General features: G+C 33.3%; 1 pseudogene; it reads left to right on the top strand.

The window, feature by feature from the left end:
- The window catches only part of LOC104870010, an 88,348-nt pseudogene extending 74,448 nt beyond the window's left edge, over window positions 1-13,900 (top strand).
- Window positions 13,901-14,750: the final 850 nt, after the last annotated feature.

The following is a 14,750-nucleotide window of genomic DNA, read 5'->3' as shown; positions in this document are numbered from 1 at the left end:
ATCTTGCATTTCAGTATGCTAACTCCAAAAAACCCACATTTTTTCTATTTCTGAGATGTTTTAATTTAATTTTATTATTATAAATTACATTGCATAATAATTACATTTACTTAGGAATTGGTCCATACCCATATTACATCGTGATGAGTTTTATCCCTCTTATCTTCCCTCTCCCTTCTTTCCCATACCCTCTTCCCATATACCTAGAGTTTACCTCCTCCCTCTTTTCTACCATCTCTCCATTTTACTTTTTAAATCATCAATTTTTGGGTGTCTCATGTGAGAGTAACCAATATGTATGCCAATTCAGCTTACTCACTGCTATATCATCTAAATTTGATTTGCAATGAAATAAAGTGTATTTTAATATTAATATACATTTATAGAGTCCAACAGTACAAAGTCACAATATGCATTTTGAGATATATTTTTATTTATCTGTTATATGAAGAAAAAAACTTCTTTATGAAAACTTCATTAGCCACATTGATAGATTATTATTCAACAACAATAAATATATAATTATCATACATCTTAGGAATCCTCTTTGATGATGCTAAATTACTAGCATGCAACTAAGCATAGTTTCATAGGTCACCTTAAATATTGTATCTCCTTAACTTTTAGGAAATATTCTATAATATGAGAAAAATTTTGATTATAGAGAACAGTAACTTTGAGAATAATTTTAGGTATGTGTCTGACTAAGACATGTGACACTTATGATATATATGTCAATATTCTTTTATCATATCACAGCTACCTATAATTGTCTTGGCCAGTTTCACACATCTGCTGTGGCAAATGTCGGTCTAGAGAGATAATGCAGTCAATATTCAGAACTTTCCATACATTCTAGTAGGTGGAACATTCATTACTAGGAGTAATTAGACAAACAGTAGTGTGAAGTTGCCTTTCTCTCTGTCCCACTGAAGCTTTTGTATTCTCTAGTATGGGCACATTATGTCTTCCTGAGCTTGTGATGTGTGTTTATAATGAAAATCTCTATTTGTAGATCTGTAATAACCTTTGATCAGGTCTGTCTAGTAGAACCATGTAGTTTCATAAATCCTGGTTTTCAAATACAGTAGAAATTATAAATATGGGCTTGCTTTCTGACTTTAGGAGTGTGTGCTGATTTTATCACAGACTCTAGCTAGTCCACAAAATATTGTCACCTGCAACTGCTTTAAAGCACCTTCAGATTTGCCATACAGCCTTTATTCCAGAGAAGGTTTACCATAGTTAGGCTGGATACAGAGCTCTCATTTGCTATGGAGCAATTTTTATGCATCCAAATAGTATATTGAATGAATCAAAGTATTCCTCTCAAGTGCGTTTTACACTGACTTAAAATCTGTATATTTAGCAGAGAAGTCCATGAGCATAAAATAAGTGAAAGAAAATGCACTGTAGTCTTGTCAAGCTGGAGATGCTGCACACAGCTAAATGATACAGCAAAAATTGTGCTAAAGGCTAGAGACAAGTGATCTGATACACACAGACATCTTAATGCTATCACTATTTTAATACACTATTTTATGTTACTACAATGCATTGAGAAATTTTTATCCACACACATTTTTATTCATACCAATTCTGGAAGCAAAAATGTATTCAATCTAAAAAGTTCAACAATTTGTTTTTGTATCATGTTTTATTTTAGTTATTGAGTTTTACCATAGTGTAATATTTTGACTCACAGTAAAATATTGAAAGGCTCTTTACTAGAATTGTACACAAAAGCTTTTCATATTCCCTTTGAGTATTTTTGTATCTAAAAAAGATCCTTCATTCCTATTCCAAGTATTTTTATTTCTTATTATGTTTAATAGACACATATATTTGTTTTGGAGCTGAAATTCACACAATGTAAAAATTAACCATTTTAAAATATATAAGTAATAATAATTTATTCCATTAAGTTTTATTAAATTCGTACACTCTATATTTTTTGCACTCCTGAAGAATACCCTACATTAATTTAGCAATCACATCCTATTTTTTCTTTTCTTTGACTGAGAAAACAATTTTTTTTATTTCTATGAATTTATCTATTCTGTATATTTCATATAAGTAGAAACACAGATGACTTATTTCCTGGCTTACTTTGTTTACTGCATTGTTTCATTTATGTTTTAGCCTCTATCAACACTGCATTCTTTTTCTTGGAACTCTTTTCTTGAAATTTTTTGAAGATTATGAATAGTGTTGTTATGGACGTGGACATTTACCAACAAGTGTTTCTTTGAATATTTGCTTTCCAAGTCTTTCCTATGCATATCTAAAAGTAGCATTTGTGGACCACATAATAATTCTTTGCTTCAATTTTGAGGAATCCCAAACTTCTCCCTATAGCAGCAACACCATTTTACTTTGCACAAATATATGGACATTCCAATTCCTTCCCACACTCATGCACATTTATTTTCATGTTTTGTTTATAACATGTAACTATCACCTCATTTTATTTTAAACCAAGTATTTATTTTTAAACAATAACACAGTGCTGTTAAATAGGTTCACGGTTCTGTAGAATAAATAATCATGCTTGAAATCCCCAATTCAAAAACAAAGATACTTCCACAGAGGAGCCATAAAAAATGCAAAAAAATTTTTCTTAATAAGTAATAATGCCATTTACTACTAAATATGATTTGTAATATTTGTACATTTGTGTTTCATATTTATTTTGTATACTACCACAAAATAGCACTAAACCCTTGAATCATTATAACTATTTTCAAAGTGAATATGTATATATGTAGGGGAGTGATATTTTTGTACTAAAAAGGAATATGCATTTAAGACTTAAATGCCCCAATTCCCTTTATTGCTATTGTGCCACTACAGTGAAATGTTTACCATGCTTGTTTTGGCATCAAATAACCAGCAGCAGAAAACACAGCTGTCCTATTAAACTACGTATAGCTCCCATCACCAATTCCCCAAAGCTTTTCTAAAACTTCTTTACAACCAAATGCTTATTTTTATCATAGTTCTCAATGCTACAAAAATAGAGTCTGTTGTGTATTTTTTTTCACTTAAGACTGCATTGAATTTTCACTTAAGACAATATTGAATTGCTTGTATCAATATTTATAGATTAAGACAATAAAATAAATTGAAGCAGTGTTCTAATTATTTTCAATTAGAAAACCCTCAAGGCATATTTAATATGACTTCAGTCTTCTAATGAAATATCTTCAAATTTTCGTTAGCTAATAACCAAGAGAAGGCAGTGATGTTTTAGTCCTTGAAATATTTTCTTAAATTGATTTAAAATATAATTACATATTTTAACATTTATATTCTAGTTTGTTTCTATACAATATCAACAAAAGTTCCAAGTTAAAGTCAAGACCGAAATCTATACTCACTGCTTCCAAAACTATGACTCTGGAAAATTTAGTTAACCTTCTTGGAGTTCAAATACTTCATCTATAATATGATTATCTATTCTGTGAGATTGTAGGTCTTGAACACATCAATTCATATAAACTACTTGGAACTGTCCCTAGACTACAGTAACCTTTGAGAAGTGTTGTTAATCATTTTAAAACATAAAGTGGTGAGAAGCGAGGAGAAGAGCTGTATTTTTATTAAGAATGTTGGTAGTTAGTATAGGGTTTTCTTAAGGAATACTAACCAGACACTATCTTGTTTCTTATCTGCTTTCTCCTGGTAATCTGTTATTGGCATCTCTGATTTCTTTCTCTTTCTTTCTTTCTTCTTTCTTTCTTTCTTTCTTTCTTTCTTTCTTTCTTTCTTTCTTTCTTTCTTTCTTTCTTTCTTTCTTTCCTTCTTTCTTTCTTTCTTCTTCTTCTTCCTTCCTTCTTTCCTTCTTTTCTTCCTTTCTTCCTTCTTTCTTTTATTTTTGTTTTATTTTGTTTGTTTGTTTGTTTTTGTTCCAGGGATTAAACTCAGGACCTTGCACTTGCTAGGCAGATGGCAGGACCACTAAACTAAATCTGCAGCCTTACTGCTAGTTTCTCACTCTCTGGTCCAGGGTGTTCTCTACATCATAGGCAGAGTTATCAAAAATCATAGCTTTTCTCTTGGAAAATGCTTCCAATACTTTCTGACAAACATATAATCCAAGTAAATATTTTATTACCTTTCTCTAAATGCTAAATTATCTGTCAGAAGGAGTATGATGTAATCTATGCTAATCTTTTGTTTCAAGTGACAGCCATACAAATTGTACTTTTCAGCACCAAACACAGTTCCCACCTGATTTCAGGTCTTTATATTTGGTACATCTACTTAATTCCCTTGAGAATTTCAAATACCTTACTTTTTTCTTCTTGCTATGTATGTCAGAATCTCAAAATCACATCCTCAAAGAAATCTGCAGAGTTAACTTTTTAAAACCTTCATACCAACTCCAACAGACTCTACTTGCTCTTTTCTGCTTATGTATAATATTTGAGATTCTGTTTGGTGATTTGTTAATGTTTCTTCCCCTAGATTGTGAGAGCAATGACAATACTTCATTTATCATATTATTATTAATAACTAAAATAGTGGACATTATATGGCACACTTTGATAAGTATTTTAAGAATAAGTTCCTTATGAATTTAAAAAAATCTCATAAACTCTGAAGATTTCTAGATAAAACTGATTTTATCAAAAATAATGTCTTTAAATGGTAGCTTTTTATTTATAAAAAATTGGAGTTTCTAAACAGTTCAGAAAAAAGAAATGAAAACAGATCTAATCATAACACACTTTGTCTTACTCATAAAAATGAAAATTAAAACTTACACTATGCTATTTCTTTTCTATTGGCTTGGCAAAAATGAATGAGTAACAACATATATTTTCTGAACTATAAGCAAATAAATGTGTCACTTATAGGAATGAAGTATGATTTCAACTTTATGAAAAGAAATCTACCCATGGATAGCAAAAGCACGCTTGAACACTTTGCAATTGAGAGGTTGTCATCTAAAGAAGCCACTCTAAACATACAATGACAAAAGGTCCAAATGCACGTCAATTGTGAGGGATCCATAATAGCAGGAACCAAATGCATATCACTACAGAACGTTTTGTGGGCTATCCCTCTTCCTTATACTAGCGCACAATCAGGGCTATGGAGAAAAATGTAAATCAAGATCTGTTGTGTAAAGGTACAAGAACACAACGATGAATGTAACTGTACTGTATACTTAAAAAGTACTAATAAACTCAATAAGATAAAAAATAAAATAAGGAGGGATATTTGTGCATACTGTGATGGAAATATTATCAGGATACTTGATCAAGTGGTCAAAAATATGAAGAACATTTCATTGCGTACTATAAAAAAAGTGGACTCTATAAAACTTCCAGTATATAGATGAATATGAAGAGATCTATGATGAAAGAAAAGAGGAGGATAGGGTAAAAAATACCACGATAGGTACTGAACTTCTCTAATTATTATTTAATTTTATATTAACTTTGAATCCTTATTAATATTCTACTTAGCGATAAGACTTAAATGTAAGGGAAAACAAGTACAAATGAAAGCAAAATGTTTCCCTAGTTCTAAGTGCATTTTATGATATAACCATATAGAAGAACTATTTCAGCTCACTTGAAAGCATTATTACTTAATTTTATACAACTAATTAAATAGATTTTAGGCAATAATGATATTAAAAATAATATTGAACTATTTAAAATAAGTATATGCCCTTGGTATTCTTGATATTCTTATTCAGATATTAACAATGTATTTGTGGTTGATAAAGTTTTTGTCATTAAAAATGAAGACTGTTGATGTGAAAGAAGAAAGATGCATATACATATGTAAATGTTATAATGTTGTAAATGGATGCATTTTAAAGGAAGAATATTTAAAATAAAAATGTAATATGTTATAAATATCAGATGTGCCCATGAAGATTTCAAACCAATTTTTCATTAATTCATTATCTTCAGAAAAGAAATAAAGTCATTCAACATAGCATTTATTTTGGGGTGTGAAGCATTTAATTTAAATTTTTGATGGTAATTTTTAAACAGAAATAAATACATTTTATTTATTTTTCTCAAGAAAATTTTAGAATTTGGCAAAATTATAGAATTTCAAGATTTTGATAGATCAAGGAGCTGTTTGTAACAATTACAGAATCACGTATCTGACTAATGCACTGTGAAGAGCTTCATTAACCTAATATTTAAAATTTTAAACCCAAGAACTGTAATCAAAATATTAAATGTGTCATAATTAAATAAGCTAGACACAGCAAAACAAATATTGCAATATCTCGCTCATGTATGAAATCTAAAAATGTTGAACATAATGGTAAGTAAATCATACATACAAGCTTATGTATTCCATTGTTTGTCTTATATGGAAATCCAAAGTTTAATAAAGAGCTAAATAAAAGACAGATAATAGGAAATAGGGAGACATCTTTCTGAAGGAGAAGGAAGATCAAGAGATTGAGGGTGGGGAAAGGGGGTGAAAGGAATTCAGATGTGTTCACTACCCCTACGAATTGTATACAAGCAGTGGAAACATTATGTACTGTTGACCTGTACCCAAAAAATTAAATAAAAGAAAGAATCAATAGATGAGTGAAGGGAAGGAGAAAAAGGAAGGGATAAAAAAGAATTAACGTGGATACATATACCAACTCCCCACAGGAAATGTCAACATTATGTACTGCACCATGTATTAATAAATAAGTAAATGAATGAAATGAAATGAAAACTGAGGCTAAGGCAGCAGAATCGCGAGTTTGAGCCCAGCATAGGCAAACTGGTGACAGCGAGGTCCTTTCTGAAAAGCAAATAATAAGGATAATAATAGCTGTTTCAAATGGTGTGAAAAAAGAGCTGGAGGTAGAAAAGGAAAAGGAGAAGGAAGAGTGGGAAGAGGAGGAGATAAAGGAGGAGAAAAGGAAAGGGAGAGAAGAGGAGGAGGAAGAAAAAGATTGGGAACATGAAAATAATAAAAATAAAAAATTTTAAAGGAAGAAAATTAGGAGAAGCATATGTCAAAGAGAGAAAGAGGAGAAGGAGAGGAACACAGTGGCATACAAACTAAAATATCTGCAGGAACTGAATCCAGATTTTCAGGAACTAGAATTGAACATCTGAAATGAGAAATAAGTTAGTTAATGTATTATAAGAGTGCTAGCGCCTCTTAAACCCCTTGATCCTTTTGGTCACACATTCTGGTTTGAAAAAATACATCTGCTAGAGGAGGAAACAAACACCACAGAAATTGGTTTCAGGTGACAACCTGTGCTATTTCTGCAATACATGTTTCCAATATTTTATAAAACTTAAGCGAAGGATTCAGGATACGTCAGAAAAATTCAAGGCAGGTACCATGTTAACATGCACAAACATAACAGTGTACTGAAAAACGACTGAGAAAGGGAAGCAAAAACATATATCCATAGTAACTTGTCGCATATGTATTGGCTAGATTATTTAATGTGTGTGGTATAATGGGCTTTTGTTACAGTTTAATTGGACATTCAGATTTGATTGAGAACATTGCTAGTGTTTGAGTTGATTAAAACACACATTCTTTTGCTATACTCAGCAGAAAGAAAATAAAGAAAGTCATCCAGTTTCAGTGCTGTAATTGTCTGCATTTTCACTCTCTTGAAAGCCAGTCAAAACACTGGAACTGCCAATTCACTTTTTTCAAAACAGATTGTTTTCTAATCATAAAACAGCCATTTATTCCATTCATGGTGGATCATGAGTTGTGTTGATTACGATCTCACATTTTCTTTTGTGAACAAACCTATAACTTGAATTTCCAATGTTTTCCTAAAGATTCAATGTTTTCCTAAAGAAACGTATTTCTAGGTAGTTATGCAGTGTACCAAAATAATAGCAAAGTGCCCACTCCACTTTCAAGTTTTGCCCCTTATCCTGTGTAACCCTCTATAAAGAAAATTTAGAATCCTATTCTGAAAACTTACATTATTTGAGATAAAAGTTGAAGGTTGAGCAGTGGTATAAAATTAGGGGGCATGAGACTGAATATCCTGAAAACATAAGTTTTGCATAATTTTTGTGTTTCCTTGGCTTATTTGATACGAATGACTTATAGATACTAAATATGACAGTCTACCATGAATTTTTCTGAAAAGGAAATTTAAAAAGCAAACTGCCAAGAATTGACTTACTTATTTGCTGACATATCTGCCAGAGAATACTGCTTAATGTGTCTTCAGTGCAATCCCTTGAAATTTAAGCTAATATTTATCTAACAGAGGTGATATGCAATACAAAATAGAACATGTAACAATGGCAGCACAAAGTGTTCATCATGAAGAATATACCAAGAATACCAAAGTGTGGGTTCTGGTTAAGGGGACTCTAGCTCACATTAAACCTACCCACAAAATACCATGTATATTTTAAATAACTTGGACAAAATAATGGAAACTGAGTTAGAATATATCAATAATAGAAGGATAATAAAATACTGAGTACTAATTAAAATCATGAAATGAAGTTAATAAAATAGAAAGACTCAAATTAGAAATATCATCAATAGCAACAAAATGTTTAGTGATTCATTTAATAAAACCACTGTATTTATTTGTTGCCAGACCCATCAAAACTCAAATCAAAAGGATAATAGTTCATTCTAACTTGGCAAGAAAAAATTTTATATCCTGGCAGCGTAAATGATTTTAAAGGTGTGAAACAGTGAAGGAAATATAAACTCCAATGGCTAGTTTGAAGAACACATTTGTACCATCTATTAATTAAGGACTGTGTGTGTCACAAGACAATGATTTCATCCTGGAGTATGTGCTTGAGATGAATTTCAAATCACATTTTCCTGTCTTCTCCCCTTTCTATATTAGCCAGTTTTCTCACTGCTGGGATAATATATCCACATGCAGCAACTTAAGAGACATTTATTTCAGCTGATGGTAACACAGATTCTGTTCATGGCTGGCTGGCCTGCAGGGAGAAATCCCATGGTAGAAAGACAGGGAGCAAAGATGCTCACCTCATGGCTAACAGAAAGCAGAGGAGGAAAGGGTTCCAGAGTAGAAAGAGCTCTAATCACAAGTTGATGCACTATAAACTGCAGACACCCTCAGAAATATGCTGTACTAATCTGCTAGACATCTGTGAACCCTGTCAAGTTTTCAGTTATAATTAACAGCCACCCTCTCTCAGTTTCCTTAGAGAATGATTTAAATTACCACTGAAAGAAAGCAATCTTAGAACTCACCAAAGATACACTCACACAGTATTTGATATACTTTATGCTTATATTTCTATGCATACATTTCTTAAGCTAATTTAATATTAGGATATATTAAAAATAACACATCTTATTCTAAAATGTTTTATTTTATTTTAAAATGTTCACTTTTCTGACAATTACATGTAATAATAATGTCAATAAGCAATCTCAAAGAAGGTGAGACTACTGAAAGATAAATTAAAAATGAGACATTTTAAATGTCTCTATGCCTGATAGTAAAATATGTAAAATTGTACAAATAATAAAATACTGCAGTATCATGGCACTAAAAACAAATATAGTCTATTTTGTTTGCTATTTTTTTGGATGATAAATTGTTTTGAATCTATGTCGCAAGGTAGATTACAATCTCTCTAAGAGCAAAAAGTGAAACAAAGGTAAGCCTGCTATTAACATTTATTTGAACTGCAGCTCATAAAACCTAGAGTAATAAACATTTTCTAATTTTTATATTTTAGGATTTAGCATAATATCAACTGCCCAATAGAAGTCATTATTCAATATTAACATTTTAATGATTTTCAGTATCGGGCTTAGTGAGGCCTATAAAGCCATTTGTAATTTTTATGAATAGTTCCTCACACTTTACAGCAATTCTTGTATCACTCGTGTCTGATCAGGAAACAGAAATGATTTTGATGGGGCATTAGAGAAGCACAATTTCAACAAAAAAAAATGAGGAATGATATATCATAGAGATAGTACCTACTAAAACCAGATATGGCTACTAAGACACTAGAAACTGATTTTGATATGATGTACCCACTGAAACAAGAGTCATTGTTTAAATAGATTCACAAGTCAGAGGGACAAGGAGAAAAATGAGAACCAAGACCTGTCCTGTAAAGGAACAAGATCCCAGTAATGAATGTAGCTGTACTGTACAACTAAAATGTACCAATAAACTCAATGAGAAAAAAAATGTCAGATACAGAAGCGAGCCTGCAGAGCTGTAATTCCGACCTCTGAGGAGGGTGTACTGCAGGGACACTGAATGCTAGATGCTGATATTTTTGAAACCAGAAAAGGGAATCTTCAGAGTCGGAACTCAGATATCTGTGGAGAGAACACTAAGCAGCCGCTTCCACTGATGTCGAAACTATGCCAAATAAAAGTTATTACTGCTGTTAGATTAAAAAGCTTTAGCTTAAATAATATGAACAAGGAAATAAACAGATAGACATTTCTTGTCTTCATAAGCGAGTTATTCAAGCTGCTTCCACAACCTCCAATGATATGGAGCCATTTGGCAAAGGGGAAACAAGATGTACTACATCCCAGCCTGAGAACCACGTTACTAAACATTGAAAGGTAGGTTTGAAACTGGCAACAAAGTGATTTTCAAATCTTATTTTTCTAAAATATGAGAAAATGGCCAGGCATGGTGCCACACGCCTGTAATCCCAGCACTCGGGAGGCTGAGGCAGGAGAATCGTTGTGAGTCCAAGACCAGCCTGGGCTACACCGTATGTTCCAGGTCAGTCTCAACTATATAGTGAGACCCTGTCTCCAAAAAACAAAACAAAACAAAACAAAACAAAACAAAACAAAACAAAAAAAAAAGGAGAAAATGAAAAAATGGAAGGGGAGGGAGGAGGAGGTGAAGGAAGGGCAGGGGAATGGGGAAAAAATGAGAACCAAGATCTGTCGTGTACAGGTACAAGATCCCAATGATGAATGTAACTGTGCTGTATACCTAATATGTACCAAAAAACTCAAAGATAAAGAAAACATTAAACTTTTTAAATTTGTGTTTATTTATTTATTTTTGGTAGCTGGGATTGAACTCGGGTCCTTGTGCTTGGGAGGCAGGTGGCGGAACCACTGAGCCACATCCCCAGCACATAAATTTTTTAAATAATACCTAAAAATTTTACATGTATATGAGATACCAGGTAATGTTTTGAGGCATGGTACACACTGTTTAATGTTTAGGTTAAATTAAACACATACATCTGCTCAAATACTTATTTTATCATTTTGGGGGGCTTATCAGTGTATTATCATTATCTGTAGTAACCATACTGTCCAACAGCACATGAGAGTATTCGATCCTGTTCAACTGTAACGTGCTACACATTGGTGACTCTTTTCCCAGAACCTCTCTCTCCTCCACTCTCTCTTGCCTCCAGGAAATCGTATTCGATTTTCAACAAATTTTTATTTTACATACATGTGTGAGATCATGTGGTATTAACAATGATTTCCATTTCTATACACGCTGTTGCAATTGACAGAATTTCATTTGTTTTAGGACTCAATGGTATTCCATTTGTGTATCTACCATATTTTTCTTTATCTAGTCATCAGTTGATGGACACTTAAATCATTTCAATTTCTTGCATATCGTGAATCATCCTACAAAAAACATAGGAGTGTACATGAGATTTATGGGACATGGCATTTCAATTTTTAGTTTTTTGAGGAGCCTCTTTACCATTTTCCAATGAATGTACTAATTTACCTTTGATCAGATAGTGTACAGGGTTCTTTACTTCTGCATCCTCATTGACAATTGCTATCTTTGACATCATTTATTCAAGTATGATGATAGCTTTATCCCATGTATCTATTTCTGCTTCTGTTCCCTGTGGCTTTAAGGCACTGTTCAAAACAAATAAAAAAGATTCTTGCTTGTTGCTCTGTCATGAAATCTTTCCCTTTTTCCCTCCTCTTTTGCCGAACACTCATAATTGTAGGTGTTAAACTGAATCATTAATAAAATTCAAATTGATTTTTTAGAAACTGGTGACACATGGGCACCCAAATTACCCATACCATTTATGATACTTTTCTAAACTCACAATTTTTTGAAATATTATTTGGACTCAGACACATGTTAACCTCTGGACTCTATTCTGTTCTCCTGGTCTATACGTAATTTTATACTGATATCATATTGTTTGATTATGAAGTCTTTACAATTTGTTTTGAGTCAGTGTAATGGCTTTGTTCTTTTTGCTCAAGAATGCTTTACTTTTGGGGGGTTTAAATTAAAACTTAGGCATTTTTATTATCCATATTTAGCAGTATTGATGTTTTTAATCATTGATCATAGAATTTTGTTCCATTTTTCACGTCTTTAATTTATTTTATCAATATTTTATAATTTATATTGTAGAGCTCTTTATCATTTTATTAGCTTATTCCTACAAATTTTATATATTTTGCCTGGTGAGGATGCTATGTTGATTTCTATTTCATATAATTTGCTATCAATGTATAAAAAGGTACAATGTTTCTGTGTTCTCTTTTAAATACATTACTTTCATTTTTGTTTGAAGTTGAGGCTATTTTTTTTATAAGATCATGTCATTTACCCTGAAAATTTGATTTCTCATTTTCTAACTTAGATAAATTGTATTTCTGCCTCTTCTCTGAGTGTTCTGGCTAAGATTCCAATGCTATGCTTATTAAATGTGGTAAAAGTAGGTAGTCTATTTTGTTCCGGATCTTAGAAACCTTTCAGTTTTTCCTAATTCAATGTAATGTTAGTTGTTGGTTTACTGTACGTCAGACTTTATTGAGTTATGTTGATTCTTTACTTAATTTGTTTAGATTTTTTTTTAATGAAAAGATTTTAAAACTTTCAGATACCCTTCTTTATATCTTTTGGGGTCATGTGCTTTTGTCTTTCACTCTGTTGTGTGACATTTATTGATTTGCAAATACTAAGCCACAGCTAAGGAATGGATCCCATTTGACCATGTCGACTAAACTTTTGAACATGTTGTTATATTGTTTGTTTTTATATTGTTGAGGACTGGTGGACTATGTTTATTAAGAATATGGGAGACTGAGGGCTTGCGCCAAGGCCAGGCTCAATTTGCTGGAGAGGCTCCAGGAGCTCTGAGCAGGTGGACTTCGCAGAGGATTGCTCAAGGCCTCCAGCTCGTGCTGGGCGGGAGGGAGACACCGCAAGATGTGAAAGGAGACCTCACAGCTCCCAATGGACGCATCCCCTCTGTGGTGGTGTTGGACTGGGCTCAAGAGAGACTGGCCACAGCCTGACAGAACCTCGAGGAGGCAGGAAAGGCTGCAGATGAGAGCAAGAGAGATGAAGGTGATAGAAAACAGGGACTTGAAAGATGAGAAGACAGAGATCCAGGAGTTGCAGCTCAAAGCACAGCAGTGCCTGGCGAGGAGACCAACCACGGATACAGGAGGCTGCTCCTGAGCTGGTCCTCCTGGAGGGTGAGTCGGAATGGCAGAGGAGGCCTCTGAGTTAAAATGCTGTGGCCTAGAAGAACAACTCGAGAATATGGCTCACATCCTGAAATTGCTACAGGCTACCTCTGAAAAATATTTTGAAAAGGAGGATAAGTAGGAAGAAGAAACTAAACTTCTGTCTGACAAACAGAAAGAGACTGAACCTGCTCTGAATTTGCAGAGAGAATGGTTGCAAAACTTTAAAAAGACCACTGATGGCCTGGAAGAAAAACTTGTCCAGGCCAAAGAAGAGAACTTGGGTATACATCGGACACTGGTCCAGGTGCTAAACGAGTTTAACTGTATACAACCAAAAACAGAAGAGTCTTGTTCCAACAGAAGCTCCAGTGCTCTGTGTCAATCTTTGCCTTGTGAGAGATTTCTTTTGTTATTGTATCTTTGTTTTGCTGGAAATGTCAAGCCGATTATGAATACATGACCAAATATTTTATGTGAGAGAAACTTTTGAGCACCAGTTTAATCTACCCCCCCCCCTTTATGAATGGCACCAGCTTTTTCAGCTCTATTTTTGTCCTTAATTTACATGTACTCCTAAAATAAGGAGGGTATTTTATATTGAGCATGCTCTCTTGAGAATGAAGCCTGTTTTCTGGATGAACAGTCAACCCTACACTTTCCAGAACATAGACTCCAATATCGTAATAGGTTTAAATACAAAAGAATATAAACTTTCTAGGTCAGTCTTGGCCTAACAACAGAAGGCTAGGAACCATCACAGTAAATTGGGTGGTGATATTCCATCCTGTACAAAAAATTTAAAAAGGGCTATTGTTAGAAGGCATAAACCACAGCGAGGTTAACCTAGTCATCCTGACCCTCCCCCCTACTCCACTGCAGAGCAAGCATCCACCAGCTGTCAGCAGAGACTGCCTGGGAATGGTCACAACATTTACTCCAGCATTTTCTGGACACATCCTAAATGCTATGCTATTCCACATATTTCATTCTAAAGTGGTTGTCTGCTGAGTGATTCTCTTAATTTAGCAATGAGCCATGTTCTGTTCTTCTGATATAAAGTGGTAACTGGGCAGTAATATGGTGGTTAGTCCTAGCCAGCTGGACCATATTCAGACCACTGCTGACCATCAGTAAAATGAGCAAAAGAACTGTTTTCTAGGAGAAAGACTTGGAAGCAAAGTAGAGATCAAAAAGTAATTGGTGGTGGGCTTGATGGGTCATTCCTGTAATCCCAGCACCAGGGAAACTGAGGCAGAAGGAGACCAGTATGTGCTACATAGTGAGAACATCTCTAAAAAAAAAAAAAAAAA

The sequence above is a fragment of the Fukomys damarensis genome, unplaced genomic scaffold (assembly GCF_012274545.1).
Source record: "Fukomys damarensis isolate Sample0158 unplaced genomic scaffold, DMR_v1.0_HiC HiC_scaffold_6, whole genome shotgun sequence".
Classification (NCBI taxonomy): domain Eukaryota; kingdom Metazoa; phylum Chordata; class Mammalia; order Rodentia; family Bathyergidae; genus Fukomys; species Fukomys damarensis.
Note: the sequence above shows the minus strand (reverse complement) of the source record. Positions and strands in the feature narration are given on the sequence as shown.